The sequence below is a fragment of the Ascaphus truei genome, chromosome 11 (genome assembly GCF_040206685.1).
Source record: "Ascaphus truei isolate aAscTru1 chromosome 11, aAscTru1.hap1, whole genome shotgun sequence".
NCBI lineage: Eukaryota > Metazoa > Chordata > Amphibia > Anura > Ascaphidae > Ascaphus > Ascaphus truei.
Window position 1 is genome coordinate 29,311,991 of NC_134493.1, and position 23,932 is coordinate 29,335,922.

The window sequence follows — 23,932 nt, forward strand, 5'->3', positions numbered from 1 at the left end:
TAAAAAACTGCAGCCCAAAGGAAATGCACTTACAGGATTAAAAAAAGCAACCATACGTGGGAGAGAAATCTCTGTGTGTAGTCATCTGCGGGGGTGAGGGGGTCCCAGGTAGGCAGGGTATATCTGCACAGCTTGTAGCCACCACCAACTCCTGTCACAAGTTGGCGCCTCGTCAGCTGCTCCTGCATAGGATATTTGCCAGCGCTTGAAAATGCAGCTAGTAAGATCGCAGGGACGCCCAGGACTCTGTGTAGACACACCCACAACGCGATGACGTCACCAACCCTACGCGTTACGTCACACAAAGGCGACTTCGTCAGGGGTAGCGCTGGCAACTATCCTATGCATTTTCAAGCGCTGGCAACTATCCTATGCAGGAGCAGAGGACGTGGAGGCACTGATTGACTCAGTCTCGTGGCGCCAACTTGTGTTTTTTAATAAATGTACTCTTTTGTTTAAACAGTTACGTGCTATGGAGCTTGCGCTTCTGTTTGTTTTTTGTTCATATATACAGTGTTCGACAAACCTATACATTTGCTCGCCCCGGGCGAGTGGATTTAACATCGTGGTGAGCTCCTATTGGCCCAAGCAGCACACGTTTGGTACTAGGTGGCGAGTAGATTTTTTTGTGTGGCGAGTAGATTTTTTGGTGATTTGTCGACCACTGCATATATATATATATATATAATGTGGTGGGTGTTGGAGTTAGAGCTGGCTGGGAATGTGTGTGTTAATTTAGTTCCTGACTGGTAACAGTTGCTTGGAGGTAAGTGGCCCCTCCTCCCAGAGCTCACCCCTCCCCACCTTTTTAACTTGGGAGGTTATAGCATTTTGCTGAATGAACAGGACTCACTGCGGTTGTTTCCCCTCATACAGAAGTAAAAGGAAAGGTTCACAGTGTAGTGTTAGGACCTGCATTAATTTTGGTTTACCTTGACGTGGTATTTTACTTTATATTTTTTACCATATATGTTTTGTCAATGGGATGTAGCATTGGGCACCCCTGTCTCTTGTTATATACAAATGCCACGCTCAGTAGCTCTCTTGTTGACATAAATATATGTTCATTTGTGGTGGGTGTGGGAGTTTGAGCTAGCTGGGAATGTGTGTTAATCAATTTCTGACTGGTAGCAGTTGTTTGGAGGCTGGTGGCACCTCCCCCCAGAGCTCACTCCTCCTCCTTCACCTTTTTAACTTGGGAGGTCATTTCATTTGCTTCAGGAACAGGACCTATAATGGTTCCCCTCTTACAGAGGTAAAAGGAAGGGTTCACAGTGTAGTGTAGGACCTGCCTTAATTTGGTTATACCTTGGCGTTGGTATGCAGGCTTATGACGCTTTGGCCAAAGGGTTAAATAAATAACCAAGTATTTATTATTATTATTTAAGTATTTTACTTTATACTTTTTACCATATATGTTTTGTCAATCTGATGTAGCATTGGGCACCCCTGTCTCTTGATATATATATACATACATACAGTTAGGTCCGGAAATAATTGGACACTGACACGATTTTCATAATTTTGGCTCTGTACGCCACCACAATGGATTTGAAATGAAACAACTGAGATGCAATAGAAGTGCAGACTTTCAGCTTTAATTCAAGGGGTTGAACAAAAATATCGTATTAAACGTTTAGGAATTGCAACCATTTTCATACACAGTCCCCTTATTTCAGGGGCTCAAATGTAATTGGACAAATTAACACAATCATAAATAAAATGTTCATTTTTAACACTTTGTCGAGAATCCTTTGCAGGCAATGACTGCTTGAAGTCTGGAACGCATGCACATCACCAAACGCTGGGTTTCCTCCTTTGTGATGCTTTGCCAGGCCTTTACTGCAGCTGTCTTCAGTTGTTGTTTGTTCATGGGTCTTTCTGCCTTAAGTTTTGTCTTCAGCAAGTGAAATGCATGCTCGATCGGGTTGAGATCAGGTGATTGACTTGGCCATTGCAGAATATTCCACTTCTTTGCCTTAAACTCCTGGGTTGCTTTCGCAGTATGTTTTGGGTCATTGTCCATCTGTAAAGTGAAGCGCCGTCCCATCAACTTCGCTGAATTTGGCAGAATCTGAGCAGACAATATATCCCTATACACTTCAGAATTCATCCGGCTGCTTCTGTCTTCTGTCAAATCAGGAGTATAATAAGAGAGCCCCTGCTACTGCCATGGTAGTTGTTGTGAGCGGTGCTCTTGAGCAATAATGTAGGTAATGTTGAAAGAGAAGTAACCCAAGTGTAGCACTCAGGCTCACCCTCTAGTGGTAAATGTAGTAAATAAAATGTAATCTTTATTATGCAACAGTAGGTTAAAATAATGGGTGTTAAAATGACGGTCACATCATCAATAAACACTAGTGACCCAGTGCCATTGTAAGCCATGCATGCCCATGCCATCACACTGCCTCCACCGTGTTTTACAGATGATGTTGTATGCTTCGGATCATGAGCCGTTCCAAGCCTTCTCCATACTTTTTTCTTCCCACCATTCTGGTACATGTTGATCTTAGTTTCATCTGTCCAAAGAATGCTGTTCCAGAACTGGGCTGGCTTTTTTAGATATTGTTTGGCAAAGTCTAATCTGGCCTTTCTATTCTTGAGGCTTATGAATGGTTTGCACCTTGTGGTGAACCCTCTGTATTTGCTCTCGTGAAGTCTTCTCTTTATGGTAGACTTGGATAACGATATGCCTACCTCCTGGAGAGTGTTCTTCACTTGGCTGGATGTTGTGAAGGGGCTTTTCTTTACCATGGAAAGGATCCTATGATCATCCACCACTGTTGTCTTCCGTGGACGTCCAGGCCTTTTTGTGTTGCAGAGCTCACCAGTGCATTCTTTTTTTCTCAGAATGTACCAAACTGCTGATTTGGCCACTCCTAATGTTCCTCTCTGATGGATTTTCTTTTTTTTTTTGCAGCCTAAGGATGCCCTGTTTCACTTGCATTGAGAGCTCCTTTGACCGCATGTTGTGGGTTCAAAGCAACTGCTTCCAAATGCGAATGCCACACCTGGAATCAACTTCAGAGCTGTTACCTGCTTAATTGATGATGAAATAACAAAGGAATAGCCCACACCTGTCCATGAAACAGCTTTAGAGTCAATTGTCCAATTACTTTTGGTCCCCTGAAAAAGAGGGGGCTACATATTAAAGAGATGTAATTCCTAAACCCTTTCTCCAATTTGGATGTAAATACCCTCAAATTAAAGCGGATAGACTGCACTTTAAGCCCATATTCCTTATTAAACTGTAACTTGAATTTATATTGGTACACAGTCGAAATAACAAAACTTGTATCAATGCCCAATTATTTCCGGACCTAACTGTAGATAGGGTAAAAGAACCATTACTAAACAATGGGAAGACTCTTGACAAGCTTATGAGTGAGATTGGTACAATCGCCCCAAAGCCATTGAACAAAATTCCCGCCCCCTTCCCAGAGGCTCTCTTACAGGCTGTGGGGCAAGTACAAGACAAAGTCATGGAACCGATCAGTGAGAACAGTCCCTATAAATGTTTAAGGACATTCTCCGGACTGAAACCTATCCCTACAGGGGAGGACGATTTTGAAAATTGGATGGGTACTGCTACACAAATGATGTGGGACTGGCTGTGTTCTGATGGGGAGAAGCGAAAGATGATTACTGAGAGTCTGAGAGGCCCAGCGTTAGATACCATAAAAGCATTGCAATTGCGATCCCCAGATGCAACCGTAACTAATTACCCAGACGTGCTGAATAGTGCTTATGGGGCCACGGAGAGTGCTGGCGATCTGTTCCATAAATTCAGGAGTTCACTGCAACAGGATGGGGAGAAGTATGTGTGTGTGAAGAAGGTCCCCCCGGGGGACCGAAACGTCAGGCATATGTGTGCATTTTAGACCCAATAAACCACTATTATGGAGTTTACATAGTTAATTTGGGATCTCTAGCGATCCTCACACACAGACATTTATATATTATATTATATATATACACACAAAAAGAGAGGTGCATGCTCAATAGCATAATACTGTTACAAAGTTAATATTTAATAGACAACCACAGACAAATGCTCAGAAATCTTGAATAACTCGACAGGTGAAACACGTTGGGTGGAAGAGCGCTGTTTTCCATAGAGACAGATGGAGCGAAGTAATGAATCCCGTAGGCTTGCTTATCATCCGGGCACCAGTAGACGTTATCACGAGGGCGAAGCCAGGTAGTTGCGAGGAGTTTGGTGTCCGGCATCCAGAGAGACACCATCTGAGTTGCAAAGTGCATACTTTTTTTTATTTGATAGGTCCCATGAGTGACACCAGGGGCGAGTGTCCACCACTACCCAGACACATCTGTTCCTGTGTGGCTACAGGGTCCTGTCCTACACGCTGCAGCTCCAATTTATTGGAGACATGAAAGATTAAAGAAATGTAAATGTGAGTGTAATACTTTCTTTTAGATAGAATAATTTGTGTGCCTGGACGTATGTTCCTTTTTTGTCCTAATTTTGCGCCTAGATCTGTCTTCTTGTGAACTTTCAATTTTCTTACCACGTGGGGTTGAGGACTCATTTGCAGCATTCATAGGGACAGCTTTAGTATAAGCTTAATCACTGTTTGCATTTATAATCTGTCACGGGAGACCAGAACTTTTAACACCAAAATTACCCGCATCCTTTGATTGAGCAAAGCAAGAGATAAAATAAATTGTCATTTATTTACACAATGAGCATACACAGCTTGATTTTCCAAAATATTACGAAAATACACTTACTGGGGCGGGATGAAACGAAATATTCTACTTCCAGAAAGAAATCTTTAGAAATAGAGTCTCTGAGCACAATCTCTCAAGAGCGGGAGTTGTGCAACCGCAAAAACAGTCTTTGGATAGGGGCGCCATACATCTTTTGATCACTGTACTTGTGAATCATGAGATTCCGCTGCTCCGCTCGCCTGAATGTAATTCCTTTGCTCTTATAATATTAATGCACTTAAAAGTTGGGGACTTGCATTCATGACTTTTCATGAAAGTTTATAAAAAGTAAAATATAACCGTTTTAATGATTTATCCCCAGCCGCATGCACAGCAAAATTCAAAGCACTAGGATGTTCCTAGCCAAAGTTAGCTTACCGCTTATGTACTATGCGTGAGGAAAAACCTTTTTTCCTTTCTGCGGTCTGCAGGGAAACACTGTTGCAATACTCATAGTTGATGCATAACTGTTGCAATACTCATACAGTTTCACTCAGGATATTGATGTGGTCCCCTTATACCTAGCGGGACACACAGAGACATTTTTAATAAATTTACAGAGTTGCAGCCATTACTGGGCTGCAGAGCTAACACTCTACACTTTAACTTAAACCTTATCCATAGTGAGAGACGTACGGAACCCCTCACTGGATTCTGGCGTTTGGGCATATACCAGGACCTGTACTGTGATCCAGTTCCCTGCCCGGTCTTGCAGCCCCGGTCTGTGCTGAACGAGGGAGATTTGGCGGTGAGCTGCAAACTGCTTTCTAGGGAGGATTTTAGCCGGTAGTTTGTGTTCCTCATGTCCTCAGGAATCTGGGGAGATTCCTGAGTGCGGGTTTTGGGGTAACCCGCAACATTGGCCCCCTTCTTCCCAAACACACCCTGACAACATTTTACCGTAAAATCATCCCTGACTCTCACGCTCTGCACATCTCCGCTGGTTAGCACTCCTGGAACAGTAAAACACACATATATCTTTATTCCACATGCAGTTACATACCACAATTGGGTGGAAGAGCTGACACTCCCAATTCCCCTATATGGCTTAGGGCACCCAGCCGGGCATAATGCCTTTATTTAGTGGCCTGAGTACCCTTCACCGTCACATAATCCCTTTAGAATTGTTAATATGTGTTTATGTATTTAATTTTTTTGTTGCACTTTTTGTATTTCTATATATATAACTTTGGAAAAATAGACCATAGCAGTATCACTCTCCAAGGTTTATCGCAGGTACATTTGAACGTATTAGTCATAGTACACACACACACACACACACACACAAACAATGTATTTATGTTGGTTTTCAAATTTCGACACCGAATACTAATTCAGTTCAGCACTATGCACAGAACTTGCAGTGCTCCAATAATTTACACCTCTTTAAAGAGAAAACTTGCTTCCTGCAATAAACAATCTAATTTTATCTCACCATTCCCAAGAATAGATGTTACAGTATGTGTCAGAGCAGAAAGTTGGGTGCCTTGTAAAACTATTTTTTTCTCTCTCCCTTCAACACTAGCTCAGTTTCACTGGCATTTAGTTGCATTACTTCAGGTTTGAGAAACTGCACATAGAGTGTATATATCCTGTAAAATGTACACCCTATTTATAATACCTGATGACACAGGCGCGGAGGTGAGGCATAGCTGGACATATGGAGGAGGTCCATCGCTGGTGCTTGTACAGAAGGGATGAGAATCTGATGTATAAACAGAATTAGGCAGAGGTTGGTGTGATGCACGCAGTGCTGGACTACTGGAGTCCCATGGACATTTTGAAGATTTGTATTGGCAAAGCAAAGCACACTGTCACTCCACCTGATGAAGGGGTCTCTGTCAATAAACACCTTCAAAATATCTACTTCAGGAAATCATCGCTGTGTGAGGTAGGCCGGGGTGCACAGGGGGTGTGTGAGATTTTCTGGGGGGGAGGGGGGCGGCAGTTACAGAGGTCCCGCGCTCTTCCCCAAGACATTTAAATTAAATGCCAGGGGACTGGGTGAGGCCTCTGTAGCTAACTTACCTTGGCTTCCAGTGATGCCATGGCAACGTGGCATCACATGACCCAGGGCGGAGCGTGGGGAGGGGGAGGGAGCATGTGCGAGAGGGGAGGAGAGCAGACAGGGGGGTGCAGGGGGGAAAGATTGTGCACCCCTGGGTAGACCAGCCTCTTTGTCCACGTATAACACCTGAGGCACAGATATAGTGGCCCTGGTAACAGACAGAACTGGATCTCAAAATGTAAGAAACTGATTCCATGACCACAGGTTTCAGTTCTCCTCCTGTTATCTTTTAAAGCAAGGTATAAAAGCCCCATTGAACACCATTCTTATGGGAATAATGGAACTAAACAGGGAGGGAGGGTCTGTTAAAAAAAAAAAAAAAAACAGAACCACTGCATTAAAAAAAAGAAAAAACAAATTCTAGAAAGTCAATACGTTGAATTCCAAGGTTGGAATGTTTTGGTGTTGAAACATAAAGTGTTAAATTAAGTGAATGGATGCCCCTCCTCCCCACTCCCCTTTGAATTCTGTTCCAAGTTGTGGTGTAGAAAGAAGCTTTGGACTTCAGCTACAACGGACTTAAAGGGGCAATCCCTCCTAGGACCAAAGCGAACTCCATTGACCCGTTCAAGGGGTCTCATTTGTTTAACTGTCTAACGGATAAATTTTCACCTAAACTTGACACCGTACTTTTTTTACTTATTTTTTAACGTGAGACTTGAGAGGAGTTTGATTTCCCCCAGCTGCTCCCTTCTGTGTGAGGTCACTGTGTGAGGTCACTGTGTGAGGTCACTGTGTGAGGTCACTGTGTGATCACCAAGGGCTTGTACAGGCAGAGTCCCCACCTCCCCTTAACTTTATTGACTCTCTGATAAGGACAGGGGGGGATAAGGAGAAAGAAAACAACTGATTGAGACACTTCCCATTCAGAGATCCCCTAAGGGCCGTTCCATACAGGTTGCGTCCGTGCGCGCGCACGTGCCGCATGCTTTCCCTGTAGAGCCGGGAGCTGCAGGTACTGTGTATGTGTGTGTGTGTGTATATGTGTGTGTGTGAGTATATGTGTGTGCATGGGTTGTGTGAGTGAAGAAAGTCACAAATAAGATTTTTTTAAAGAAAAAAAAAAAGTTTAATAAATATTTTTTTATTTTAATTGTGCAATAATTCACACACACTAATTGTGCAATAATTCACACACACACACACACACACACACACACACACACACACACACACACACACACACACACACACACACACACACACACACACACACACACACACACACACACACACACACACACACACACACACACACACACACACACACATCCATACAAACACACACATACATTTGAGCGCTGGTAGCGGCGCGAAATCATCTTTTCCCCGTCTTCGCCGCTGTCTGTCGGCTCCCCGCTCCCTGCCGTCCCCGCGGGCCTTGTATACAAAGGCTGGCTGACCTCCCCGCACGGCGTGGCACGTCCCGGCAGTATAGAACGGCCCTAAGAAATTCAACTGTTGGATTGCACCTCTAAGTTTCAGATCCAGATCTTTTGCCTGCCCTGTAATAGATTTCCCTGAATGTCTCCTCTTGTTAGTCAGATACAGAAGTCTCCTGCAAGCAGAGCCCCAAATTACAACTTTTCTAGCCCCTTAACTCAGGGCCCTTAAGAATTCTCACACTTTGTGTTACCTGTATGATATGCCAAAAGTAACAACAACAAAAAAGAATGTTTCTAAAATAAAATAAAAAATACATTATTTTCTGAGTACCGAGTATGTGAAACTGCACTCTTAAAATGCTTTATTTTCTCATTTATTTTCTACTGCAGTGTGACTAGTTCCTATTACGAAGCAATCCAAAACCAAAAGGCATAAACCTTTTATGATGAAAATCTGCTGATGAATCATTGCACAAGACGCATCTAGAAAAAGATTCAATGCTTTGGGAGACCTTTGATGAAGACACTCGAGTATAAAGCCAGTGTACCCGCCACGAGCCCTCCATAAACTCGCTAGCAGGCAAAACACTCTGCGAGCCTTGGCATTCATACACCCACATACGCCATACCCCCATTTTCTAATTGCCGAAATAGATCCACATTTGTGCGTAGATGTGTATTAATGAGATCACAAATCTTGTGTTCCTCGCTGCGAATAGCCAGGCTGAAAGCACAGTGCGTACACGTGTGTATTCTGTGCAGCAGGCGCGTTCAGCTGTAAAGCCCCAGTTCTATCCTTTCATACAAATTGATCTTGAAGTGAGGATAAAAAAAAATGAAAAAAAAGGGGCATTGTCAGAATAGTTTTTTTTTTCTCTCTCTCTGGCATCGGGTTATTTCATGTTCTGAAATGACATTTCTCCTCTCCCACTGTCAAACTCATTGAGCAGCTAGGGGAGGTAGAATTATATTTTGTATGTGTGAGACAGGGGCTAGATACAACAAGTTCTGTGTTATTAAGTGACCGGCAGTAGGGGATTAAAATGTGTCAGATTCTCTGCATTTGTATTATTGTGGCATGGAAAGGGGAGAACCTTTATTATTAAAACACATTCCATTTGACCTACAGTATTCGTAATGTAAGTGTATGTAGAGCACTGGGGCATATTTAATACTTGGGCAGTCGTAGCACTGAAAGCCCATTCCCTTCAGTGTCCTTACTGCATGCAGTATGGCAAGTGAGTAACATAGGCACCTTGAGGTAACATTGGCACACTTTGCCCAGTGAGCTTACATTCTAATTGCCTAAACACACATGGCGCTCAACACCATTACCAGGCAGCTTCCCATCATATAATGCATGCGATAGAATCAGAACAAACTAGGAGTGTAGTGAATAAGAGGGTACTTATTGTGCCAGCTTGGCCTCACCAAAAAATGCAAAATCCAGAATAAAAATCATAGCACACCCCTAAATTTGAAATACTCTCACATCAACCATACAGTGCTTTACAAGTGTGAATGCTTTATTTAGTAGGTGTAGAACATATCTAATTTTTTTTTTTATATATATATGGAAAGATCCATCATCATGACCCAAAATGTTCTACCTGTTTATGCCCTGGACTTTCTATAAAGAAAGCATGCAAAAGAATAAGTTTAAATCGTTGTCAATGACTTGTTTGTGAGTACTGCATATTTGATGTAATAGAATTAATCATGCAATGGTAATGCTATAATGGTAACGGTAACGCTAATGGTAACGCAATATTTATTGTCCAATTTTAGTTATTTTCCAGTGTATTTACTTATGATTGGCTAGATAATCTCAAATTCCAATGCAACACAGAACCAAAAATCTTGCGCCCAAAATGCTTTGTTACAATGGCCGAAAGGCATTAGGCAAGATCACATTCCCCTTTTTGTAACAAAGGATGGGACTTCCTATCTTGTCAGTGCTGGTCTGTAGGAATGATTAGCAATGGCCATTAGAAACACTGACCAAGTACACAAAGGGCAGGAACTCGTGGCACTATAAAAGTCTTCTCCTAGGTTGTGATATACTGTATTTATGGAACCACCATATACAGATCTAAAGAGGAGATCAGGAATCTGGATCTTCAAAGCTCAATTACATTATTGTCATTCTGACCTGATAAAGTGCACGACAACCTGTAATGAGCCAAGCATCCTGAATTGGTAATGTGACTTTTTTCTAGCACAGTACTATCAGGGAATATGCTTATGTGGTAATAATACTGTATATTGAAAGTCGCATACAAATTGATACAATATATTAGTCATACAAAAGGTATTTTGAGTGGAGAGATCTGTGCACATATTCATGATGAACACTTAGTCAATGGGATTTAATGATGTTTGAAATAAAGTCAAGTGAATGTATATACTGCCAGAGCATCAAAGATGAAGGAGGCATGGGCTTTAAGAATACAAAGCTATACTGTAAGTAAATGAAAAAGTTGACACTTTAAGAAATAAAAGAAATCATAAAAATAACACCTATCCCTTTTAGGAATCTAACTACACAGTAGTATAAGCCTCTCTAACTGTTGCTGGGCCAACTAACCTGGTTCCCCAGCTTTAAACAATACCCTCTCATTTAGGGTCACTAGATACACAATAATATCCACAGTCTTTAGACATAACTTAACTCATAGATGGGGACAGTGTCCCAAGAGTCCAAGCAATTCTTCCGGACACTGCAACTCATCAAGGGGGCGTCCTCCCCGAAGTGGATACAGGGGAGCAGCGTGCCCCAGCCTCCAGGCTCTAGAAGAGAGAATGAAGCAGCAAACCTAACTGCAATATATTCCTGTTCCTCAATTAGGAGAACAGGTGAGAGAAACCAGAATCATTGTAAAGTCAAGTATGGATTTCTTATCCACATTACTGTATGTCTGCACTTTGTGCTATAAATCAGACAGAAAGCTGCCTACTATCCTGGGACTGTCACAGTTTCTTTTAAATTATGGATTGTTTTATTGTATCTGGTTGTTTCTCTATTTTTTGTCATTCTGAAATCTATCTCAATAAAATATATTAACTAATAGAGAGAGCAACTCCCCGCCCCGCCCCCCCATCCCCCCCACCAGTAATTCTTCCATTAAACTTTTGTTGGATCTTTTTAAGAAAATCTGTGGATCTATAAATATCAACATTAAGAATAATGATGGCAGTAGGGTGGTAGAGGATGTGTAATTAGTACAATGTATTTCTTTTTTTGTTTCAATTTATTTTTATTGTTTTAGAGAGACATAACAAATATATAGTCTTAGAATACATATGATGTTTTAACAGTGTCACTTGTCCATACAACAAAGGGCATTAACAGTTCGTCATCTGAAATAAAATAATTGATATAACTCGCGTCTCTCATGAGCTTAACAAAGGAAAGAGAAGAACGTAGAAAAGAAGAAAAAGTACAATGTATTTCTAAAAACATGACATTTTATCCTTTCAATGAAGTACGCATAATTGCTGTAATTAAATTGCATTTATAATATACATATAAGCAACATAAAGATTGGAAAGCTTGTGTGACAGGGAGACACTATGTATGTATTGTGATGGCCACACCACGTTGCAGTCTCCTCTGTCCCAATTTAAGGCCGGAAACACTGTATAAAGTTTAACTGCAGGGGTTTTATTAACAGGGATTAAATCATACAACAGGCCCACCGTCCCTTTGAGTCCAAACAAATCATAAAATAAAATACCTATGCCTGTTAGGGAAAATAACTCACTTTTCTTCAGCCCTTTCTAAAGACCACTGGTTCACAGCTAAAACATGCCCTGGCATATGCAACAATGTATACAGGATCGGCACACAATAATAAGCCAGGTCTCAGTTATAGCAAAGAGAAGCAGAGAGTGAGAGAAAAAGAAGTCATGTACAGAGAGGAACTAGTTAGAAAGGGAGCGTGCATTCCAAAGGGCACAGGAGAAAGGGAGAGAGGAGCGAGATTGATGGGAGGGGTATGAGGTTAGAGAGGTTGACACCCAGAGGAGTACAAGTTGTATGCAGGAGGCGAGGATGAGAGCATGTAGAAATAAGACAGGGACCAGGATTGGGAGAGCTACTCTCAGAAGCAAGGAGGAGAAACATGGAGAGAAAGAGAATGTCTGAAATACAAGATAGGAGAAATGCAATATATGAGTGGAGGTGCTCTAGAGTGAGGAGAGTTGTGTCTTCTTGAATCTGTGATAGTCTCCTCCTTTCAAGCGCAGTTCAACGCTTGACAGTATCACCTGAAGAATTGTTCATGACACTGAACTGGGAAGAAAAAGTATTAAAAAAATACTTGTCACCTGGTTGTCCTGTCCCGATTGAACACTCTATGGAGATCCCGTCCGGTTACTCCAGATGATGTTTCCCAGGGTTAGGACCTTGTTTTCCCTTTCTATTTCCCAGGGTTAGAACCTTGTTTTCCCTCTTTAGTTCCCAGGGCTAGAACCTGGTTGTCCCTCACTATTTCCCAGGGTTAGGACCTGGTTCTCTCGCTCCATTTCCCAGGGTTAGGACCTGGTTCTCTTGCTCCATTTCCCAGGGTTAGGACCTGGTTCTCTCGCTCTTTTTCCCAGGGTTAGGACCTGGTTCTCTCGCTCTTTTTCCCAGGGTTAGGACCTGGTTCTCTCGCTCCATTTCCCAGGGTTAAGACCTGGTTCTCTAGCTCTTTTTCCCAGGGTTAGGACCTGGTTCTCTCGCTCTTTTTCCCAGGGTTAGGACCTGGTTGTTCCTCTCTGTTTCCCAGAGTTACTTCCTAGTTATGCCCTATATAATTGTAGAAGTTACTTATCATCCTAGCATGTGCACAGTGGCGGATTTGCAGTTAGGCGTGCTAGGCGCGGGCCTAGGGCAGCAACATTTTGCTGCTGGACCTTTCCTTTTTGCTGGACCCTGACTCTCGCTGGAACCTTCCCGCTCCGGACACTATGTGCAGAGGTATACAGATGCAGCGGCCGTTATTCGAACCTATCACAGAGCGTTTGCGTGTGCGCTGATGTACTCTACGCGGCCACATCACGAGGTTGCTTTGTTTGAATTTCATGGATTCCGAATTCTTTGGACGCAATTCTTCGCGTTTCCGTGGCACAAATGAATGGATTGTGATGTGCGCAGTACAGTACTGTGTCAATTTTGCAGGTTTTTAAAAACCAGAACACTAAAATGCCATTTTCTGCACTCGATAAAAACGAGTCGACACGCGGTAATGAGGCACCATGACATGGGTATTCCGAGGTATACAACGCGTGGTATGTTCGAATAACGGCCGCTGCATCTGTACTCAGTGAGACCGATTTGGGGGAAATTAAACCATAGCTTTATTTAGCCTGTCACTTTAAATACCAGTTTAAGGCAATATACAAACAATATACAAAGAAACAAACACCTATCCCTTTGTAAGGGCTTGCTCACTTCCCCAGTCCCTATCAGTAAGGCTGGGGGGGAAATCCCCTTATCGCTCTATCACCCCCAAAGTCTAAAGAGGTACCTGTAAGCAGGGTTTTTTTGTTTCAGTCTCTTAGGCTGGTTGGTATTCATTGAGGGGCCAGCCTCTGGCAGGTTCCTGAGTTTGCTGCACCCTGCAAAAGAGGTCTGGTCCCTGTCTCTTGATATCAGCACACAGTCCTCCTGTGTGCTCAAGAATCTCTGGGTGCAGTTTCAGCAGGAGGCTTTCCAACCTGTCTGATTACTAGGTGGAGACTGGTTAATTGTCTAGCTGCAATTAACCAGCTCCCTGCTGGATTCCTCAGACTACTAGAGGCTTTCAATTGCAGCCTCATTGAGACAGGGTTGATTCCCTGTTACACTGTACCTCTTACATTTATCCTCGCCCCGGGAGGCAATCTCCACCCCCTTGTGTAAATCTTAGAGGGGTAGGACCTTGTCTCTGATTGGCTACGTGTTATCTCCTTCGGCTCCTGCATGTATTGATATGCCCATCTGTCACAACAACATTATTATTTTCACCACAAGTCTCAAAAGCCTTCAGTAACAAATCAAAGAACTCACTGAAGCAAGAAGGTGGGTCTCCATCTGAATCTCAGCAAGATAAAAGTGATATTCAATACATGTGTCAACTCTAAAAAAATAAAAATAAATGGAATAGAACTAGAAAAAGTTGAAAACCGTCTTTACCTTGTCCGGTAAGTATCAATGGATTGGAAATCAATAGGAGAATGAGGATGGGATGGAGACATTTGGAAAAAATACGACAATCTTTAAATGCAACCTTCTACTGTGCTTTAAGAGGAAACAGTTTGACTAGTGTATTCTGCCTGTGCCCACCTAGGGATGTGAAACATGGACCCTAAAAGACCAAGACAGCGACCAAAGGTAAAATAGGAGGATGAAATTAGATTATGTGTTAGAGCAATATGGATAAAAGGGGAGGTCTTTATCCAGCAGTGGAAGATGTGGAAGTGGAAGGGCTGATGATGATAGAAATATATAATTATATAAATCTATATCTAGCCTATCAGTTAGAGGTACCTTGCCAGAACCATTTTGATTAACAGTGTGCTGGGATGCGGTCAGTACCGACAGGGCTACTAACAGAATTTGGTCTGGAAGTTTCAGACAATGAGGGTGCCAGCGTCTTTTCTATAAAAGCAACAGCCTTATATTGTACAATAGCAGCAAACAGTAACTTCTCCTCATCGGTCTGGCTAATTAGGGATACAGTCCTTCGAGTGTTCGGAGAGGACAACCAAAAGGAGACCAACATCCTTGCCTGGATCAGGGCAGTCCTTTTCTAGGCCTTCAGGTCCCCTGCACTCACAGGGCCAATGGTGATTGAGAACTCCCATATGGGGGGGACTATCCTTTGGCCTGAGGACCTTAACATCCAATGGGGGATTTGTCCACAAACTACTCCAGCCTATTGCTGTTCCCCTTCATTATTCATAACTATCTACACATGACTCGACATGTGTTCTGTGGACTTCCACACTCTCACTGTCAGCCGTCACCAACACGCTGGAGATATACTCAGGTCTCTTAGTGGTATATTGGTGGATATTTCTTTGAGCATTTAAGCTGCAAGTTACTACTGGTTTGTCACCTGGTGAAATATACAAGAAGCATTTATATCTGCTACAGGGAATTCTATCTGCTGTATGCTATTGCTGACCTACGGGACTCTGGATATCTACCAGGAAGGATCGACATTTGGTAAACCTAAAGCCACATTTTACTCAATGCAATTTTTTTTATTTGACAAATTGTAAGTGAGCATTTGTCTATCCGATCGGTATCAATGAAACCATGTGCTGTATTACACCATGGAGATTGCGCTTCTCATCCTTGGAGAAGCTACCCCCGTTTCCTGACTTCATTGGAGGGTTTTCTTTTATGTTTCCCATTGTTTAGGTTTTCTGTGCATTGACTTCTCATTTTCTGCACTATTTTTACAAACGCACTACTTACTATTACTTTTAATTAAATATTTGTTCACAATACTATATGGACATTATTTGTTCATTCACCTTAATTATATTATTGATACACACTTGAATCACTGTCCTATAATTGAAGGAGCGCTGGCAACACACATCCACACACCACTTTCTCCCTATATGCGTGTGTATATATATATATATATATATACATATTTAGCAACAACGAAAAATATCCCTATAAGGAGCACACAGGTGTACCAAAAGAATAACAAAGTTTATTAGAATCAATAAAAACCGGGGGGAAAGAAAATAAAATGGAGGTGGACAAATACCCTAAACCTCATGGGAAGAAGACTGAGTGTCAAAGAAGGACTATAAGGACTATAAACAGTGTCTGATAAGGTAAAAATCAGACCAATAAATCATAACTGCGGAGGACACTGAAGGGGGGGGGGCAGTAGCGCTGCGGCGATCAGCAGGATGTGCGCATGTATCAGTGAATCACCGGAGCTCCAGGGAGGTTGCGGCAGGCGACCCAGTTGTGCAGAGGATCTCCTAGCGGTGGCCAGTGTAGGGCTACAAGCCCCATAATGCCCTGGGCTGGCTTAATCAGGTGGGCAGTGTTAGCAAATAGGGCAGCAGCAAGTTCCTGAAGAGAGTGGATACATTTGGCGCGTTAGGAGCGCAAGGGGCCAGTCGGGACCAGGACAGAGAGGGTGAAGGTAATGTCCAGGGAGCAGTGCTCCACTGGACTAGGCCAGTTTTCCCCCAGGTCCAAGATAGATCCCTTGACTCACTGTATGGTGTATACATCAGGGAAAACCTTAGATACGGACCCTTCCCCAGTAGTGTCAGTGAGAGACATCAGCAGCAGGACATTGCATCTGAAGGTGAAGTACGGCCTGAAGTCTGTGAGCAGAGTAAGGCCACATTATCAGAGACTATTTTAAAGGGCTACAATCCAGCTGGAGGCCCCTCCAGAGGCATCCGCCTAAGGATCAATACAGTAGAGGAACCGGTAGATTGCGGTGCAGAACCATGTCGCATATCCACAGAGTTCTTTGTTTGTTGACCTGGTCTGGACTGAGACCAGGGAGGTATTATTCACGTGCACCAACGGCCCAACACACTATGGGAAGCGCTATCCCACACATGCTCTTTGGGGAGGGACTTGTTTGTGGGCACTAAGGGGTTAAGTGCCCAGGCACTCCAGTATTTGGGGGTTCCCCCCGGGAGGTGTTATTGTGTGGGTGCGGCCTTTCATGGCCGTGTTATGCTTGTCATGTATTACCTGTGTTTAGTAAATACTGTTATAATATACCTGCGTGTAATTACTGTGTATATCGGTTCCGGTGAGGGGCTCCTCCCACTACGTAGGGATCCCTCACCGGTGGAGGCGCTGCACCAAGACGAACAAGTGATACACCAGGATCCCAGTGGCAGAGGCTCAGACCTGCCAAACAGGTGACAGCAGGATTGGTAATCTCTCTATTTAGGGGGAAAGAGGGCTATGTATGTATGTATGTATGTATGTATGTATGTATGTATGTATGTATGTATGTATGTATGTATGTATGTATGTATGAAATGTATGTACAGTGGTGTGAAAAAGAAAGTACACCCTCTTTGAATTCTATGGTTTTACATATCAGGACATAATAACAATCATCTGTTCCTTAGCAGGTCTAAAAATTAGGTAAATACAACCTCAGATGAACAACATATGACATATTACACCGTGTCATGATTTATTTAACAAAAAAAAGCCAAAATGGAGAAGCCATGTGTGAAAAACTAAGTACACCTTATGATTCAATAGCTTGTAGAACCACCTTTAGCAGCAATAACTTGAAGTAATTGTTTTCTGTATGACTTTATCAGTCTTTCACATCGTTGTGGAGGCATTTTGGCCCACTCTTCTTTACAACGTTGCTTAAGGTTCATTAAGGTTTGTGGGCATTTGTTTATTTCAATCGGGTTGAGGACTGGACTTTGACTGGGCCATTGCAACACCTTGATTCTTTACTTTTTCAGCCATTCTGTTGTAGATTTGCTGGTGTGCTTGGGATCATTGTCCTGTTGCATGACCCAATTTCAGCCAAGCTTTAGCTGTCGGACAGATGAACTCACATTTGACTCTAGAATACTTTGGTATACAGACCAGTTCATGGTCGACTCAATGACTGCAAGGTTCCCAGGTCCTGTGGCTGCAAAACAAGCCCAAATCATCACCCCTTGACAGTTGGTATGATGTGTTTGTGCTGATAGGCTGTGTTTGGTTTTCGCCAAACGTGGCGCTGTGCATTATGGCCAAACATCTCCACTTTGATCTCGTCTGTCCAAAGGACATTGTTCCAGAAGTCTTGTGGTTTGTTCAGATGCAACTTTGCAAACCTAAGCCATGCTGCTATGTTCTTTTTAGAGAGAAGAGGCTTTCTCCTGGCAACCCTTCCAAACAAACCATACTTGTTCAATCTTTTTCTAATTGTACTGTCATGAACTTTAACATTTAACATGCTAACTGAGGCCTGTAGAGTCTGAGATGTAACTCTTGGGTTTTTTGCAATTTCTCTGAGCATTGCACGGTCTGAACTTGTGGTGAATTTGCTGGGACGTCCACTCCTGGGAAGTTTGGCAACTGTCTTGAATGTTTTCCACTTTTGAATAACTGAGAACACTGTAGAATGATGGACTTTAAATTATTTGGAAATGACCTTATAACCCTTCCCAGATTGATGGGCAGCAACAATAGCTTCTCTAAGATCATTGCTGATGTCTTTCCTCCTTGGCATTGAATGCTCCAGACCAGCAAACTGCTAGAACTTCGGCTTTTATAGAGTTGGTCACACTTGCTGATGATCAATTAATTAAGGGCATTTGATTAGCAGCACCTGTCTGCTACTTAGCATCTTAATTCCTATGGAAGCATACAACAATCAAGTTTTCTCCAATGATCCTCCCCTCAGGGGATCATTTTTATTCCTTTTATTTTCACATGTACATACTTACACTTGTTTCGGCGTGATTAATTAATTATCATTAAAGTTTTATTATTTTCTGTTTTTAACAGACTGCACGTCTGTCACCCTTGTTAACACCTTATGGGGTAGTGGTGTAATTGCATTTATCAGTGGATATTTATCATTGTACTTTGTACTAGTGCACCATGAGTGTGTGCTAATAGGGATCTAGGTGACTCTGTTCGCCATCTGTTTTGGTGTTCCTATGGAAGCAGTAAGGGTGTACTTACAGTAGTTTTTCACACATAGATTCTCCATTTCGGCTTTATTTTTGTTAAATAAATCATGCCACGGTGAATATGTCATGTGTTGTTGTTCATCTGAGGTTGTATTTACCTAATTGTAAGACCCGCTAAGGAACAGATGATTGTTATTATGCCCTGATATGTAAAACCATAGAATTCAAAGAGGGTGTACTTTCTTTTTCACACCACTGTATGTACAGTACATACACACAACACAAGTCATTTTAGCTATGTACTATTGATCTTACAATTTTCTGTTTTGATTGATATTTGTTGCTTCTGTAAAATTGATTTTTCCACTAAAGTGCTAGTGATATTTGAAGCTTTTCTTCTTTTATCTCTTTTGTCAATAATCTTCCTGAATCTTTCACGTCTCTTTGTTAGCTGACAGGAGCAGCGACATCGCAAAAAAGGGAGGAGCCAGAGGAAGTCCCCTCCCAAGCCTTACTTGAATTTATTTTTTACAAAATACTTCTAGCTGTCATCAGATTTGGGTAAAAAAAAAAAAAGGTATTCATTATCCAGACGTGACCCCCTTAAACATGGCAGTGGAATTTGTTTACGTTGGTCTTAGGAACGATGATTGCCCCTTTAAGAACAATGTAAAAATAATTAGATCCTCTCGTTTTAACCAATAAATATATATCTGTCACTAGTGCACCGTGGCCCTAAGTGGCACCGGGCTTTTAATGCTCTATTCTTTGGCAGGCTCAAGCCACTAAGTTAGTGTCATACTGTAGTTTGGCTCAGAATCTATGAATTGATTTGCTGGTGCAATTCTTGCATTCATTTGCTTCTGAAACTAAGGAAAGTTTGACATTTTTCAGAAGTGTTTCTCTCTCCGTCTCCGTGTGAAATCCCTCAATGAGCAGCTCTGTGACATTGTCCTCAGAAGAGGTCAGTAATTGTAAACTGTGAAGTTTAAGCGATCCAGAGAAATATTCATATAGAATTCAACTTGAAATGGCCTTCAGGCAAACTTTCCCCTCTCTGTGCTATACAGCCAAACAATATTGGATGTGCAATAAATTGGAAGTACATACTGTACATGTAACAGCAAGTAAGCTACGGGGCAGGGTTAGGGAGAGATAACACGGACGCAGGAGGGGGGTAAAATCCATCCTATTATTCACGTGTCATTGTTTGCAATAATGTCCTGAGGGAGAAGACTCAAAAGTGTGTCCTCAAATATCAATTGTTAGTCTGCAGGACTCATTTACTCTGCCCTATCACTACTGAACTAGCATGGCTATTTCTACTTAATTCAATAATTTTCCAAACCTTTAAAAATCATGTAAAAATAATTAGATATCTGACTTTTTTTTTAAAAACGCATCAACCCCCTATTTTTATGTGTTCAATATATCGCTGTTATTACTACAGTTTGTTAGAATAGGGTACTTACACCATTAGTCCTTTGTGTACTAGAGAGCCAAGTAATGCTCTGGCGTTCAAGGGGTTAAATTAGAATTAGCCTATACAATGAAGAAACACAAAACAACGAGAAGATTTGTTCATTCTGCGGCTTTTGTTTCTCTCTGAAATAAACTTGGGGCTTTAGTGAAATGTCCAATCATTCCTAAACCAGCTAAAAGGATTGCCATTTGTGAATAAAAAGAATTCCCTTTATCTAGGTCGTGATCACAATGGCTGAAATGTAATTGCCAATTTGTCACCGCGATGCGCTCACAAGTTACAACTCCGTGTGTCATTCTGTTCACTGATCTTAATTGATCTAAAGAAAATCTTTTTCTATGACAGACCCACAACTTGTGCACAGGTGGGGAACGAGTGGATGCAGTGACGCAGAAGGTACTTTAGACCTGGACAGAGCTTATTATTTTCTGACACTTCCTGGGGACCTGATAAATTGATTCTAGCTGTGAAAATGAAGTGTAGAATCTGTTCTAAATCTCCATTACCCGAACACACTGTGCAGTGAGAGGTGCGAATCAACAAACTGTTACTGGTTTATCTGCGTAACATTTTTCTTCGCTAATCCAAGCACAGAACAAATCCGTGCTGACTACAAGTAATATCTTGCCAATGTAAATGTCCCAGAGTTTATCAGACTTTAAAGCAATAATTGCAGATATTAACCCCCCCCTCTCCCCCTGCCCTCCTCCTCCCCCCCCTGTCCTCCTCCTCCCCCCCCTGCCCTCCTCCTCCCCCCCCCACTACATTCCGAAACCGGGATAAATCCACAATTTTCAGAAGACGTTTCCAAATGGACAGTTCTGGATAACAAGAGTGGTGTCTAGCGGTCAAACAGCACATAGCATACGGCCCATATTGCCTAAGTGGGGCTATGCTATGAGGCCCACCTACGTGTTATCTTCTCCTGCTAACGAAACAGCAGCAATATGTTTGATTACCATTTTTCATGAACGTGGGATTTTCTTTACAAAATGACCAAGACGTTAGAGAACACAGGACAGGTTGGGGCGTCTTCATTAAGCTGCGATAGTGCCAATCGGGACATTATCACAACTGAAAGTCCCATCCCATTGACTTCACTGGGAGTTATGTGCAATAGTGCCCCGATTGACACTATTGCAGTTTAATGAATAACCCCCATTAACTGATGTCGATCTGCTGCCAAGGAAAGTGCAATGAGCTGCTACTGAAAAGCTGAGCTAGTCCCAGCATGTGAGGACGAGTCCTTGCCTAGGCAAGGGAAAGAAGGGGTCCCTTTTGACAGCACTCTAAATCCAAAGAAATTATGAATAATTTAAAATATAACTTTTAATAAATGATGTACTGTTGTCCCAGCATGGCAGGCACACTTATGTGCAAACATAGTATGATGTTAATAAAATAGATCAACTATATCTCTGATTGGTGCAATTTGTCACAGAATTTACCCCAGAAACCAATCTCACTGCTTTTTGTTGGATTTTTTAAATGAATAAATCTGGTGCTGTTTTTTTTAGATCAGTGTAGCGCTAGTTTTGTGGGGCCTGATTATGATAAATAACCCTTATAACTTCCTCAATCTCCCTTTTTATTTGACTCGCAGCTTATATACAGAAGATATTTATTTCATTAAAGTAGCAGTTTTTGTTTTGTTTTTACCGCCCCTCATTTTTTTGGGGGGTGGGGTGGAGGTGCTGAGCGGTGCTATTTTCATCTCCGTGGACCCCCGCATTTACTGAGATACTTACTGGTGAATTCACGAGTGTCTGTGCTGGGTCCCGGGGAAACAAAATGGCAGTTTACATTTCCCATGTCATGTTGGCCAATAGGAAGAACGCAAATTAATTCATTGTAGGTCCCAGCTGCCTTGCGTCATACGGGGAATTTTAATACCAGGAAGTACCAGTATATCTGGTGAGCCAGAGCGTCCCTAGTTCACATACTGTAAAAACACTGGGGTCTGGTGGGGTGCACTGCTGCTCTAGGATTTAATATCTTATCTTGTTGACTGCTTGTGTAATCTATACTTATGGGCTGATTGGGAGATTAACCAAGCATTATATTTATAATCTCTATAACCGCCCTCAATGTATTTTCTGCCTTTTGTCCTTAAATATCAAAGCTCTTTACAAACACAATTAATACAGAAGTACAGTTATTATAACATGACTGACCATTATTTGATCTTATTCGGAAGGATGAAAGGATGAAGAGGTCTTGGCAGAATTTAAACCTGCAACAAAAAGGCCCAGATCCAAAAAGCTCTGTTAAGTCTAACTGGGTAATACCATAGCCGTAAGCCATATTTTCTCCCATAAAGAGTATGTTATACATAAGCTTGGCGTTACGCCTAGCCAGACACTGAAATAAGCCTTGTGCAGAGTCTGGAAGGGTGTAACCCCAAAGTTGGACATAATTGAAATAACCAATGGTGTAGTAATAGCTCGTGCAAAGCCAGGGGGCCCACGCTCTTGGGGGGCCTGCTCTCAAGGGTAACCATATTTGTCGCCGACTACGCATGCGCGAATCTGCCGATCTGTACTTGTTGACTGCGAATGTGCAATTGGCACTTGCCGGTCGGGTTGACCACGCATGCGCAATTGCGTTTGCCAGTCGCTGATACGTATGTGCGACTGGCAAGCTCCGATCGCGCATAAGCAAGCAGCAAACACCGATCACGCATGAGCATGAGCAGCCAGCAAGTGCCGATCTCGTATGTGTACGATCAGCCGGCAAAGTTTTGCCCGGGGGGCAAATAATTTCACGGCAATAATTCGCTCTCCTCTCTCTCCCCACTTCAGCAAAACCACTATTTTGGGGCCTGGATCTGAGTAACGCCAAGACTGGCATAACGTCATGGTAAGTCTTGGTGGCAGAATTCCCTCCCATCCATCACAGCTGTAAGCAGGGTCACCGGCAGGGGGGGTAGAGCCGGGATAGTTTTCCTGGGACTGGCGGGGGGTGGGGGGGGGTTAGACCCGGGACAGTTGTCCTAGGACCGGCTGGGGGGCCCGGCCGGCGCTGGAAGATTGGGGTCACTGTCAAACTCTAGTTCCGGGGCTCAGGAAATCTGTTGGCGGCCCTGGCTGCAAGCAATATATAGATAAAGAAGTAGTCACACTCAGTTTTAAAGGGTCAACATGTAAGATACTGTACGTAGAGGCAGATAAGGCCTTTCCTGTATTAGGTAACATCACATTATGAGCCCTAATTTAACAGAGCTTTCTGATTCTAACCATAAGATGTTTCAATCAGAGCAATGTCCTGCAGGCCCCTCTAGCACTTAAGGAGTTAAAACTGCTGTCCCAAAAGCTTTAATATACATATTGCCTTTACTTTTTCCTCCTGACCACATCACATGCCATATCGCCATTATCACTCTTATTGTGTGGGAGGCCTCATTACTAGTGAAAACAGTATAGAAGAAATGTGATGGAATATATATACTGTACATGTGGCTTGTGTTCCCTGGTTTGGCTTTTACCTCCGCTGCAGCTTGGGAGAAAGAGAGGACTGCAGAGGCTACAGCCCCCAGAAGGCCACAGGGCTGCGGAGTCAGGTGACTAGGCCTGGCCAAAAGAGTGTTAGGATTCCCTGCTGAGGCAGTTGGTGCTCTTTGGACTTGCTGGCAGTTGGAGCAGGGAC

The 23,932-nt window shown here is 42.6% G+C and overlaps 1 long non-coding RNA gene across 1 annotated transcript in view; it reads left to right on the plus strand.

Annotated features, from left to right (window-relative positions):
* The window catches only part of LOC142462965 (uncharacterized), a 21,121-nt gene extending 11,515 nt beyond the window's left edge, over positions 1–9,606 (plus strand). Inside the window, exons 3-5 of the long non-coding RNA XR_012787307.1 lie at positions 4,283–4,415; positions 5,356–5,479; positions 8,575–9,606. This is a non-coding gene — a long non-coding RNA (uncharacterized LOC142462965). The remainder of the gene's footprint in view (positions 1–4,282; positions 4,416–5,355; positions 5,480–8,574) is intronic.
* The last annotated feature ends 14,326 nt before the right edge of the window (positions 9,607–23,932 follow it).